Here is a 14,759-nt window from a genome sequence, read left to right as displayed (position 1 = left end):
AAAGAGAAGGATGAGCAAAGTTCAAAAGTGCCACGGAAGAGGAAATGGATGGGTTTATCTGGAAGGTGTAGGAAAAGATTCACAGAAGAGATAAAACAGGAATGAAAATTCCAGGATGAATAAATTTGCCGGTGGACAGGGAGAAGGTGGGCTTTCCAGGCAAAGGGAACAGTACGTACAAAAGTACAGAGGTTTGTAGCAGCATGGGACATGGGGGTGACTAACGGCCTGCTGGGCTTGGGGTGATTGACAGAAGAAGCAAGAATGGTTTTGGGAATCGGTTCATGAAGAGCCTTGAATGCTCTGCCAAGGAGCCTGGACTATGGAAGCGATGGGAACCTCTGAAGTACTCTCAGCAGAGGAGTCATACAATCAGGTTTGCACTTTAGGGATCTCTTATGGCAGCTGTGAGGGGGACTGATATGTGTCAGAGAGACAGAGTCAGGGCCACCAGTTAGAACACTGCTGTAATAAACTTGGCCAGAGATGAGGAGAAATTGAACAGAGCAGAGGTGGGGGGGGGTCCATCTTTTATGTATGTTCTATTGTATTGTCTTACTTGTATCTGTGTCTTATCTCTTCGATTACATTTGTAAGCTCAGTAAAAGATCCCTCAATTTCCTTTAAAACATTCCCTTTATAAGTAAAAAGATGGGTAACATATTTCAAATACAAAGTATAGTTCGGAGAGGTTGGGAGCCTTGCCTGGCTGGCCACCACCATCTCCAGCTTCTCCTTTGCCTGGGATCTAAAAGGGCTCAGTAAATAGGGTGGAACTGAGTTGAATATCCCTGAACCCAGTGCCAGGTGATGGCTCTGTTAGGCAAGACTTGCACAGAACCAGACATCCTCTCTTTTTGACCAGTGATATGTTGAGGAGCAGTTAGGGGACAGCAGTTTCCTCTGTTTACAAATAATTTCATTGGTGGGGAAGCATGCATTGACCTCTTTAGGGCAATAATGCTTGTGTCGCCAACCCAATCTCACCCATAATTTCTTACTAAAATTATTGGCCTAGTCTCTGTTCTTTTGGAAGACTCTAATAGGTTTCTGATGGGACCATAATTCATATTAAACTCTTTTCATTTGCAGTTGTCTTAAAAATAGAGTCGTGTTTATTTGGTACAAAACTTATATTTTGAATAGTGCATTTCCTAATATAACTTAAGTGGGCAGCTTAATTGAACACCTTAAGTGCATGGAACCTTGAGTAGGGCATGAGATTTTGTAGGTTTGTCCAGAGTGATGCCCCAATAAATCCCAGAGTGATTTGAACAGTGAATAAAAAAGTATTTGCAAAATCCCTGTGGGGGAATGGTGAGAAAGGTGGAAAATTCAACTTCCCCAAGTGGAGAATTCTTGATACTCTCACAGCAGTGTGGACAACCAAAGCAATAGGCTGAGCCCCCAACCTTGGGGTTTGTTCATATGAAATTTAACCCCACAAAGGATAGGCTAAGCCTATTTAAAATTAGGCCTAAGAGTCACCCCCAAGAGAACCTCTTCTGTTGCTCAGATGTGGCCTCTCTCTCTGTCTCAGCCAACACAACAAACAAACCCACTGCCCTACCTCTCTCTACGTGAGACATAACTCCCAGGGGTGTAAACCTTCCTGACAACATGAGATAGAAATCCTAGAATGAGCTGGGACTCAGCATCAAGGGATTGAGAAAACCTTCTTGACTGAAAGGTGGAAGAGAGAAATGAGACAAAACAAAGTGTCAATGATTGAGAGATTCCAAATAGAGTCGAGAGGTTATCCTGGAGGTTATTCTTACACATTAAATAGATATCACCTTCTTAGTCAAGATGTAGTGGAGAGGCTGGAGGGAACTGCCTGAAAACATAGAGCTGTGTTCCAGTAGCCATGTTCTTGAAGATGATTGTATAATGATAATAGCTTTTGCAAAGTGACTGTGATTGTGAAAACCTTGTGTCTGATGCTCCTTTTATCTACCTTATCGACAGATGAGTAAAACATATGGATTAAAAATAAATAAATAATGGAGGGAACAAATGTTAAAATAAATTTAGTGGATTGAAATGCTAGTGATCAATGAGAGGGAGGGGTAAAAGGTGTGGTACGATTGAATTTTTTTCTGTTTTCTTATTTCTTTTTCTGAATTGATGCAAATGTTCTAAGAAATGATTGTGGTGATGAATATACAACTGTGTGATGATATTGTGAGTTATTGACTTTATAACAAGAATGGAATGATCACATGGTAAGATGTTTGTGTTTGTATGTTGTTATGTTTCGTAAATAAAAAAGAATGTAAAAATAAATAACAGGGGAAACAATTGTTAAAATAAATTTAGTAGATTGAAATGCTAGTGATCAATGAAAGGGAGAGGTAAGGGGTATGGTATGTATGAATTTTTTTCTTCTTTTTATCTCTTTTTCTGAATTGATGCAAATGTTCTAAGAAATGATCATCATGATGAATATACAACTATGTGATGATATTGTGAGTTACTGATTATATATCAAGAATGGAATGATCATATGGTAAGAATGTTTGTGTTTGCATGTTGTTATGTTTAATTAATTAGTTATTTTTAATTAATTAATTAACTAAAAAGAAATAGAGTCAACACAGCACCTATGACCCTTCCTTTCTTTTTCTTTTTGGAGATAGGCTGGAGCTTCTCTTAACCTTCCTGGCTACTTGTTAATTTGGTTCTTGTAATCACCTTTATCCCACACCCCCAGCCCCACCTGGGGGGAACTTATTGGACAGATCCCAGCAGGTTCAGGCATAGCTCCCCGCCTCTGCAGCTGGGGTTATAAATAACCACCAAATCTAAACAGTTAAATAGCCGCAGTTTGAAATTGCGTAGAAAATCACTCTGAACTTGATTCAATAGTAGTTCTTCTCCCACCCTGCCCTTTATCTCCTGCTTCCCCCACTTATCTACCTCCCTTCCCTGATCCAAGCTCCCCAGGGAAGTCAATCTGAGCACAAAGCCATCTTATGATGAAGACATCTTTTTCCATATGCCAGGGGATCAGAGCCCTCCAGGTCTGTAGTTATAGTTACATGATGTTGTTATGGCAGCAGAGGCCTCAGGGTAACATATGTTCCTCTATGGTAATTAGGTTTGCTTTAATGGACTGGTCTCCTTGGGTTCTCCATGCCCACGTTCACCTATGAAGAAACCCAGGAAATTATCTTTTTTGGATAGGGCTTCATTTTTTCATTCCAGCAAAATCTAATTTTTCTTTATTCCCTAGGATAGACTATACTCAATCATGGGTTTAGACTTAGAATGCAGCCATTTTCAAATGTTTACTCAAGAAATATTTATTGAGCATCTGAAATGTGCTAGGCATTGGACTAGGAGCTGATTATACACCGTGAATGAACAGCTCCTGGAATTGATGATTTCGCACAAGTGTATACAGGAGGGGCAGGGGAATATGACTTTTACCTACTCCCAATTCCCTCCACCTTTTCAAAAACTATTAACCCAATGAAATGACACTAAATACATTTTGTGGAAACAAAGCCATTCTTAATCCCACTGCTGCTACAAGGCTATTTTTATTTTTTGCTTTATTGCCTTCAAATTTTCCTCCACAGGCATACATTTTACTATATGTATACATCTTAATATAGACACAGTCACTGTTTACATAAAGTTTTATTTTTTTTACATATTCTCAACATTTTCCATGTTTCCCTATAGTCTTCATAATTATAATTAAGTGGCTGTGTGACATTGCATTAAAGCACTCTAGTATAATGTGTTCTCATCCCCCTGTTGTGGGCAAATTGAGGGTCTTTTATGTCAGATAATGCGGAGTGTCTGCATGCATCCATAATTCTCTCCTGTTGAATTTTATTTCTGCCTCTTAGTATATATTGCTTTATTTCTTTCCCCCAAAGATTTGTGCAAATTTACAGTGTCACCAGCTATATGTGAAAATGCCAGTTTTAAGACCTCTTCCTACAACTGTGTTAACCACTTTTTAAAATCATGCAATTTTAATAAAAATGAAAGTTGCACCTGAAATATGCTTTTGCATTTTATTTCTAGTGAGGATGTACTTCAGTCTTCCGTGTGTTTATTTACTAATTATCCTCCCTCTTCTGTGAAATCTTCATTACCAATTTCTCTGCTTGAGTCTTGATGATTCTTTTTTAACTTTGAATGAGAGATAGATAGATAGATGCTTTGTCTGAGCTACATTCACTTACAGTGTCAATCTTATTAAGATGGCAGAGAATTTGCCCCATTTCTCTAGTATTTTCTCCTCTTTTCACTCTCTCACCCCAGTTTCCCAAGTAAACCTAGTGGTAAATTCTGCCTGTCATCTATACATGGTATTGAGAAGAAGAATAAACTTGTGAACAGAATGTATAGATTGTATGGATGAAAGAGTGAGGAGGCAGTTCGTGCCTCACCAGGGCGAGTGTTGAGAGGCCACTTTAAAAGCCATAGGAACCATGGAGATGATTCTGTGACATTATTTTTCTGATGACCAAGATGTAATTGAGTCCCAGAAAAAAAGTTTCTCAAACAAATCAACCTCAGGAGGATGAAAAATGACCCTGCATTCTGCTATCTGTAAAATAAGGACCATTTTATTTATTTGGAGATGCATTTCAGGAATAAGGGCTAGGAATGGGTCTACACAGAATCATTTATCATGTTTACCAATCTCCCCTGTGACTAACTACCCAAATGTGAATCATCTGGCCGAGGCAAGGGATGCAAGTTACCACCAGGAAAAACATCTCCTCTATTGAAGGCTAACATACGTGGTTCAAACCTACAACCTTGGACTTCTTAGCACCAGGCTGTATCTGGCTGAGGTTCCTGACCCTAACCAAATCACTTTCTTGCTAGTCTGGAAATTTCATGAGGATGAGTGGGCATCTGGTCATTTCCTTACCTGCCTAGCCTTGCCAGCAGATGTCACTACACCAAACCACATTCTCCAAAGATGACTGAAAGGGAAGAAGGCTTCAGAAAGGCTGAATGTGACCTTCATCAGACCCTTGTCTGTCTCTTTTCTTCCATGGCTTACATTACTACCTGTGGTAACCCATCAAGGACATATGTATATACACATGGTTCCAGACAGTACTGAAGCCTGAACTTCAGCGAATCAAGACCCAAGAAGTCCAGAGGACCTTCCCCAGATTGGGTGGGGAGCACAGCTGCTGTAAAAAGGGTAGCAGGGTAAGCAGACCATTGAAATGGGAGTACACATGATAGAGTTATCTAGGAACAAGAGCCATAGTCTTGGGGCAATTCCAAATGTCACTGTGCAGCTGATACTTCATGCAAAGCACTCCACCCACTCCACCCCTGTCCCACTATCCACATTGGCAGGGGCTATCCCTCCCCTCCAAGAGGCTGGGACAGACCCATCAGTTTGGGGTGTCCCCATTGCCAGCCAGGCATGGCCACACCTTGCCAGGTTACTGAGAAATGTTCTGAGCAGTTCAGACCATTGTTGCTGGTCTCCTTCAGTACAAGTTTAAGCAGTATTAGTAACCTGGGGAAAAGAGCCACTGTTGGCTCTTCTACAAAGACTGTAATTTCATGTGCTGCTGTAGAATAAAGACTGAAATTCTTACCTGGCCTGGGGTGTCCTGCATGGCTTGCCCTCTGGTTAACTCTCCAGTCCTATCCCATACAACCTTCAGCCTCATTCTCTGTGCTGCAGCCTCATTGGCCTTCCCATAGTTCCCTAGGAGTGCACTGGTTCATTCAACTCAAGGAACTTTTCACATGCTTTTTACTCTGCCTAGCATGTTCTAACCCCATACTCTTTTTTTTTTTAACCTACTTCCACTAAACCTTCATATCTCAGCTTAAATGCCATTTCTTTGGGGAAACCTACCCTGGGCCTCCTGGACTAGATCAGGATCTCCACTTACACACTCCTTTTTTTTTTGAAACGTCTAATTGTGAAATAGAACATATATACAAAAAAGCAATAAATTTCAAAGTTCATTTTAACAAGTAGTTACAGAGCAGATTTCAAGTTTTTCCTTCTAGCTGCTCCAAGCCACCGGAGAGTAGAAAGAAATATCAATAGTTCAGTAGTCATACTCATTTGTTAAATCCTAACTTCTCTGTTATAACTCCTCTTTCTCTTTTGATCCTTCTCACAATCTTTAGGGATATTTGGGTTATGCCTAGTCTAACATTTTTCATGTTGAAAAAAAGGGGTGTTGACAATAGGGGGATGGAACTGGTTGAATTTCTTAGAGAGACTGGCACCTCTGGGTTTCAGGACTTATCTGGCCAAGGAACTATCTGAATGTTTTAGACTTCCAAAAAGTAAATTAAGCGTACATAAATTTTGTAGTATCTCAAATAGAGCCCTGGGTGTTCTTTAGGGTTAACAGGGATGATATTGGTTGGGATTTGGCAAACGGTGGGAATTAGCAATATCTAGCTGAAGCTTGCATAAGCGTAGCTTCCAGAATAGCCTCGCAACTCTATTTGAACTCTCTTAGCAACTGAGACCTATTTTCTTACATTTCTTTTCCCCCTTTTGGTCAGGAAGGCGTTGTCAATCCCATGGTATCAGGGCCAGACTCGTCCCTGGTAGTCATGTCCCTTGTTGTCAGGGAGACTTATGGTTCTGGATGTCATGTCCCCTGCAAGGGTGAGAGTAATGGTTTTCCTTGCAGATTTGGGCTTAGAGAGAGAGAGAAAGAAGCTACACTGAGCAACAAAAGCAGTTCTCTGGAAGTAACTCTTAGGCATAATTATAGGTAACCTTAGCTTCTCTGTTACAGAAATAAGAGCAAGCCTCAGGATCAAGGACTTGGGCTATTAACATGGGAGACCCTAGTGTTTGAGAGAGTATCTAGTGTTCCCAGGTGGGAGAGTTTAATAGTTCCACATTTTTTCTCTTGTCCCTCTTAGGGACTTTGCCAATACTTTTAAAATTATCTGTCCAGCATACTCTGGGATGTATCTGGGTATTACAGAAAACTATTCAGAATGGCAAGCCCTCATTTCCATTCTGGGCTCCATGTATTTGGGTTGTTTAAAGGAAATACCCAGACAGGTTGATTTAGATTTTGTGCTACATAAAATTTAGGTTTTGGACAAAATAAACCTCTCTTCCTTTGGTCTCATACAGTAGGTAAAGTTATAAAATACAGACAGTGTCATCCTTATGCCAGTATTCTGATTTACCTTAGCCCAGACTCAGTTGGCTGCATTCTTATCTCTAATTGAAGCCTGATCTCTTTTTTGGTTTCTTTAACAGTTGTTGTACATGGCACCGCTGACTTTCAGAGCTGCAGAACTCCAACTCTGAGTCTTAAGTGTCACACAGGTACCCAAAGTTCCAGGGAAATACCAGGTTATATATATATATAATATATGCAGCATCTCAGAATCTAGAAATAACACTTAAAGCTCTGGACTAAATATGATTGCTATAAGAGCTTACAATCCAGGCCCCAATTTTCTTATAAGTATTTTCTAAAAGAGACCATACAATATTTGTCCTTTTGTTTCTGATTGTTCTGTAAACCCACAAATTCTCTAATAAAAAATTAAAACTAATAAATGAGAAAAGAAAACCATATGATTATAGCAATATGTTATTCAATGTCTTTCCAGCATATAAACTCTTTGCAACACATAATGTCTTCAAGATTCATTCACTTTGTTGTATGCCTCACGACTTCATCCTTTCTGTAGCTGTACAATAATCCATCATATATATATGTGTATATATATATATATATATATATACCACAGTTTCCCTTTATGCTTCTCAGTCATTGTACCCCTTGGCCACCTCCATCCACTGGGCATCATGGATAATGGCCAAAGTAAATAATCAATGTCTCACAGTATTCTTACTTAGTTGTACAATCATCAACACTCTCAATTTTAGACAATTTTTATTGCACCAAATAGAAAAATAACTGATAAACACACCCTCACCAAAAAAAAAAAAAAACGAAAAAAAAACCCAAACCTGCTTTTAACTCTTGTCCCTCTCCTCTCCCCAATTATTTACCCCTAATATTTTTGTGGTACTGGTGTTGTCTTCGTGTTAAATATAGGCCATAGCATACACTAGTAGTTTTCCCCCGTAGCCCTCTGTTATTGACTCTTTGTACAAGATTCATACTTTTGAAGTAGTTCATGCAAAAATTTATATTTGTAGTGTTAATTGGTGGGATACATGGCTCTATACAACCCCTTTCAATCATGTTCATCTTCAATATGGCAATATTACTTATAAACCCGCTAATAAACTACCTTCACTTGTATTCATTCCCATATGTTTAAGTTCAGCCTATCAGGTATCTGTTCATCTATCTCTAGCTTCTGTGTATCTGTGGGTTCCCTATATTCTACACTATAAGAGTTTATCTTTCCCCCTTCTCTGCCGGCGGCGCTCCATCCGCCATCTTATCCTTCCCTTTCTCCTCCTGCTCCAGCGGCTCTCCAACCACCACCATGCCCTCTTCCGCCTTCACCGGCTCCTCCACCACTGTCCTCGACAGCCTTGCCACCCTCACCTTTCCTCCTCCAGAACAGCTACTGGGGGAGTGGAGATGATACAGAGCAGCTCCCGGAGCCATGACGGAGATCAAAGGGACGGCGTACCCCATCCTGGAATGGCTGACTGTCTGGGAGAACCAGCTCTGGTGAGATCGCCGAGGGGCGTGGGCTTTCCCGGGCGGGACGGCAAGCGGCCGGAGTCCCTCCCTTCCTCCTTCCCAGGCCAGCTGGCAGAATTGGGCAAGCGGTGCCCTCGGGCCTCGGCGGCTGGCGTCCCCACCACGCGAGGCCCCCGGACCAATTGAGAGACTTGGGTCGGAAATCCCCAGACCGCGGAGAACAGTGACCGGGGGGATCCCTTCCAAACATGTGACTCCCCGGTCCGGCTGGGAACAGTGCACTCTCCCGGGCCGCGGCAGCTGGCGCCCTCCCACCATGCTTGGCGCCCCAGGCCGACTAGGAAATTCGGTCGGGCGCTCTCCCGGGCTGCGGCGGCCGGCGACCCTCCCCGCGTTCGGACCCCCGGGCCGGCTGGCACTCTTCCAAGCCGCTTCGGCTGGCGAACCTCCCCCACGGCGAGAGTTTTCCAAAGTTAAAGGACCCACAGCACCTTTTACTGGTGGAACCCGCAGACAAACGTGTGCCACGAGCGCCACCTACTGGGCAGGATAAGAAAAACAGAACCCAGAGATTTCACAGAAAAATCTTTCAACCTGTTGGGTCCAACACCCAGGGAAATCTGACTAAATGCCCAAATGCCAGCAGAAGATAACGGATCACGCTCAGAAAATTGAAAATATGGCCCAGTCAAAGGAACAAGCCAATAGTGCAAATGAGATATAGGAGCTGAAACAACTAATGTTGAATATACGAACAGAAATGGAAAACCTCTTCAAAAACGAAATGGATAAATTGAGGGAGGACATGAAGAAGACATGGGCTGAACAAAAAGAAGAAATACAAAAACTGAAAAAACAAATCACAGAGCTTATGGAAGTGAAGGATAAAGTAGAAAAGATGGAAAAAACAATGGATACCTACAAGGATAGATTTAAAGAGACAGAAGATAGAATTAGTGATTTGGAGGATGGAACATCTGAATTCCAAAAAGAAACAGAAACTATCAGGAAAAGAATGGAAAAATTTGAACAGGGTATCAGGGAACTCAAGGACAATATGAACCGCACAAATATATGTGTTGTGGGTGTCCCAGAAGGAGAAGAGAGGGGAAAAGGAGGAGAAAAACTAATGGAAGAAATTATCACTGAAAATTTCCCAACTCTTATCAAAGACCTAAAATTACAGATCCAAGAAGTGCAGCACAGCCCAAAGAGATTAGACCCAAACAGGCGTTCTCCAAGACACTTACTAGTTAGAATGTCAGAGGTCAAAGAGAAAGAGAGGATCTTGAAAGCAGCAAGAGAAAAACAACCCATCACATACAAGGGAAACCCAATAAGACTATGTGTAGATTTCTCAGCAGAAACCATGGAAGCTAGAAGACAGTGGGATGATATATTTAAAATACTAAAAGAGAAAAACTGCCAACCAAGACTCCTATATCCAGCAAAATTGTCCTTCAAAAATGAGGGAGAAATTAAAACATTCTCAGACAAAAAGTCACTGAGAGAATTTGTGACCAAGAGACCAGCTCTGCAAGAAATACTAAAGGGAGCACTAGAGTCAGATATGAAAAGACAGAAGAGAGAGGTATGGAGAAGAGTGTAGAAAGAAGGAAAGTCAGATATGATATATATAATACAAAAGGCAAAATGGTAGAGGAAAATATTTTCCAAACAGTAATAACACTAAATGTTAATGGACTGAATTCCCCAATCAAAAGACATAGACTGGCAGAATGGATTAAAAAACAGAATCCTTCTATATGCTGTCTACAGAAAACACATCTTAGACCCAAAGATAAACATAGGTTGAAAGTGAAAGGTTGGGAAAAGATATTTCATGCAAAAAACAACCAGAAAAGAGCAGGAGTGGCTATACTAATATCCAACAAATTAGACTTCAAATGTAAAACAGTTAAAAGAGACAAAGAAGGACACTATATACTAATAAAAGGAACAATTAAACAAGAAGACATAACAATCATAAATATTTACGCACCAAACCAGAATGCCCCAAAATACGTGAGGAATACACTGCAAACACTGAAAAGGGAAATAGACACATATATCATAATAGTTGGAGACTTCAATTCACCACTCTCATCAATGGACAGAACATCTAGACAGAGGATCAATAAAGAAATAGAGAATCTGAATATTACTATAAATGAGCTAGACTTAACAGACATTTATAGGACATTACATCCCACAACAGCAGGATACACCTTTTTCTCAAGTGCTCATGGATAATTCTCAAAGATAGACCATATGCTGGGTCACAAAGCAAGTCTTAACAAATTTAAACAGATTGAAATCATACACAACACTTTCTCGGATCATAAAGGAATGAAGTTGGAAATCAGTAATAGGCGGAATGCCAGAAAATTCACAAATACGTGGAGGCTCAACAACACACTCTTAAACAACGAGTGGGTCAAGGAAGAAATTGCAAGAGAAATTAGTAAATACCTCGAGGCGAATGAAAACAAAAACACAACATATCAAAACTTATGGGACGCAGCAAAGGCAGTGCTAAGAGGGAAATTTATTGCCCTAAATGCCTATATCAGAAAAGAAGAAAAGGCAAAAATGCAGGAATTAACTGTCCACTTGGAAGAACTGGAGAAAGAACAGCAAACTAATCCCAAAGCAAGCAAAAGGAAAGAAATAACAAAGATTAGAGCAGAAATAAATGAAATTGAAAACATGAAAACAATAGAGAAAATCAATAAGACCAGAAGTTGGTTCTATGAGAAAATCAATAAGATTGATGGGCCTTTAGCAAGATTGACAAAAAGAAGAAGAGAGAGGATGCAAATAAATAAGATCAGAAATGGAAGAGGAGACATAACTACTGACCTCACAGAAATAAAGGAGGTAATAACAGGATACTATGAACAACTTTACGCTAATAAATACAACAATTTAGATGAAATGGACGGGTTCCTGGAAAGGCATGAACAACCAACTTTGACTCAAGAAGACATAGATGACCTCAACAAACCAATCACAAGTAAAGAAATTGAATCAGTCATTCAAAAGCTTCCTAAAAAGAAAAGTCTAGGACCAGACGGCTTCACATGTGAATTTTATCAAACATTCCAGAAAGAATTAGTACCAACTCTCCTCAAACTCTTCAAAAAAAATCGAAGTGGAGGGAAAACTACCTAATTCATTCTATGAAGCCAACATCACCCTCATACCAAAACCAGGCAAAGATATTACAAAAAAAGAAAACTACAGACCAATCTCTCTAATGAATATAGATGCAAAAATCCTCAATAAAATTCTAGCAAATCGTATCCAACAACACATTAAAAGAATTATACATCATGACCAAGTAGGATTCATCCCAGGTATGCAAGGATGGTTCAACATAAGAAAATCAATTAATGTAATACACCATATCAACAAATCAAAGGAGAAAAATCACATGATCATCTCAATTGATGCAGAGAAGGCATTTGACAAGATTCAACATCCTTTCCTGTTGAAAACACTTCAAAAGATAGGAATACAAGGGAACTTCCTTAAAATGACAGAGGGAATATATGAAAAACCCACAGCTAATATCATCCTCAATGGGGAAAAATTGAAAACTTTCCCCCTAAGATCAGGAACAAGACAAGGATGTCCACTATCACCACTATTATTCAACATTGTGTTGGAGGTTCTAGCCAGAGCAATTAGACAAGAAAAAGAAATACAAGGCATCAAAATTGGAAAGGAAGAAGTAAAACTATCACTGTTTGCAGACGATATCATACTATACATCGAAAACCCGGAAAAATCCACAACAAAACTACTAGCGCTAATAAATGAGTACAGCGAAGTAGCAGGTTACCAGATCAACATTCAAAAATCTGTAGCATTTCTATACGCTAGTAATGAACAAGCTGAGGGGGAAATCAAGAAACGAATCCCATTTACAATCGCAACTAAAAGAATAAAATACCTAGGAATAAATTTAACTAAAGAGACAAAAAACCTATATAAAGAAAACTACAAAAAACTGCTAAAAGAAATCACAGAAGACCTAAATAGATGGAAGGGCATACCGTGTTCATGGATTGGAAGACTAAATATAGTTAAGATGTCAATCCTACCTAAATTGATTTACAGATTCAATGCAATACCAATCAAAATCCCAACAACTTATTTTTCAGAAATAGAAAAACCAATAAGCAAATTTATCTGGAAGGGCAGGGTGCCCCGAATTGCTAAAAACATCTTGAGGAAAAAAAACAAAGCTGGAGGTCTCATGTTGCCGGACTTTAAGGCATATTATGAAGCCACAGTGGTCAAAACAGCATGGTATTGGCATAAAGATAGATATATCGACCAATGGAATCGAATAGAGTGCTCAGATATAGACCCTCTCATCTATGGACATTTGATCTTTGATAAGGCAGTCAAGCCAAATCACCTGGGACAGAACAGTCTCTTCAATAAATGGTGCCTAGAGACCTGGATATCCGTATGCAAAAGAATGAAAGAAGACCCATATCTCACACCGTATACAAAAGTTAACTCAAAATGGATCAAAAATCTAAACATTAGGTCTAAGACCATAAAACAATTAGAGGAAAATGTAGGGAAATATCTTATGAAACTTACAATTGGAGGCGGTTTTATGGACCTTAAACCTAAAGCAAGAGCACTGAAGAAGGAAATAAATAAATGGGAGCTCCTCAAAATTAAACACTTTTGTGCATCAAAGAACTTCATCAAGAAAGTAGAAAGACAGCCTACACAATGGGAGATAATATTTGGAAATGACATATCGGATAAAGGTCTGGTATCCAGAATTTATAAAGAGATTGTTCAACTCAACAACAAAAAGACAGCCAACCCAATTACAAAATGGGAAAAAGACTTGAACAGACACCTACCAGAAAAGGAAATACGGATGGCCAAAAGGCACATGAAGAGATGCTCAATGTCCCTGGCCATTAGAGAAATGCAAATCAAAACCACAATGAGATATCATCTCACACCCACCAGAATGGCCATTATCAACAAAACAGAAAATGACAAGTGCTGGAGAGGATGCGGAGAAAGAGGCACACTTATCCACTGTTGGTGGGAATGTCAAATGGTGCAACCACTGTGGAAGGCAGTTTGGCGGTTCCTCAAAAAGCTGAATATAGAATTGCCATACGACCCAGCAATACCATTGCTAGGTATCTACTCAAAGGACTTAAGGGCAAAGACACAAATGGACATTTGCACACCAATGTTTATAGCAGCGTTATTTACAATTGCAAAGAGATGGAAACAGCCAAAATGTCCATCAACAGAAGAATGGCTAAACAAACTGTGGTATATACATACGATGGAGTATTATGCAGTTTAAGACAAGATAAACTTATGAAGCATGTAATAACATGGATGGACCTAGAGAACATTATGCTGAGTGAGTCCAGCCAAAAACTAAAGGACAAATACTGTATGGTCCCACTGATGTGAACGGACATTCGAGAATAAACTTGGAATATGTCATTGGTAACAGAGTCCAGCAGGAGTTAGAAACAGGGTAAGATAATGGGTAATTGGAGCTGAAGGGATACAGACTGTGCAACAGGACTAGATACAAAAACTCAAAAATGGACAGCACAATAATCCCTAAGTGTAAAGTAATCATGTTAAAACACTGAATGAAGCTGCTATATCTGAGCTATAGGTTTGTTTGTTTGTTTGTTTGTTTGTTTGTTTTTACTATTATTATTACTTTTATTCCTTTTCTCTATATTAACATTCTATATCTTTTTCTGTTGTGTTGCTAGTTCCTCTAAACCGATGCAAATGTACTAAGAAACGATGATCATGCATCTATGTGATGATGTTAAGAATTACTGATTGCATATGTAGAATGGTATGATTTCTAAATGTTGGGTTAATTTCTTTTTTTCCATTAATTAATAAAAAAAAAGAGTTTATCTTTACTAAGGTCATATTAGAGAAATCATACAGTATCTATCCTTTTGTATCTGGCTTATTTCACTCAGCATTATGTCCTCAAGTTTTATCAATGTTGTCATATGGTTCAAGACCTCATTTTGTCTTATCACTGCAAAATATTCCATCATATGTATATGCCACATTTTGTTTCTCCACTCTCATGTGTTGATGGGTAAT

Source organism: Tamandua tetradactyla, chromosome 6 (assembly GCF_023851605.1).
Source record: "Tamandua tetradactyla isolate mTamTet1 chromosome 6, mTamTet1.pri, whole genome shotgun sequence".
Lineage (NCBI taxonomy): Eukaryota > Metazoa > Chordata > Mammalia > Pilosa > Myrmecophagidae > Tamandua > Tamandua tetradactyla.
Note: the sequence above shows the minus strand (reverse complement) of the source record.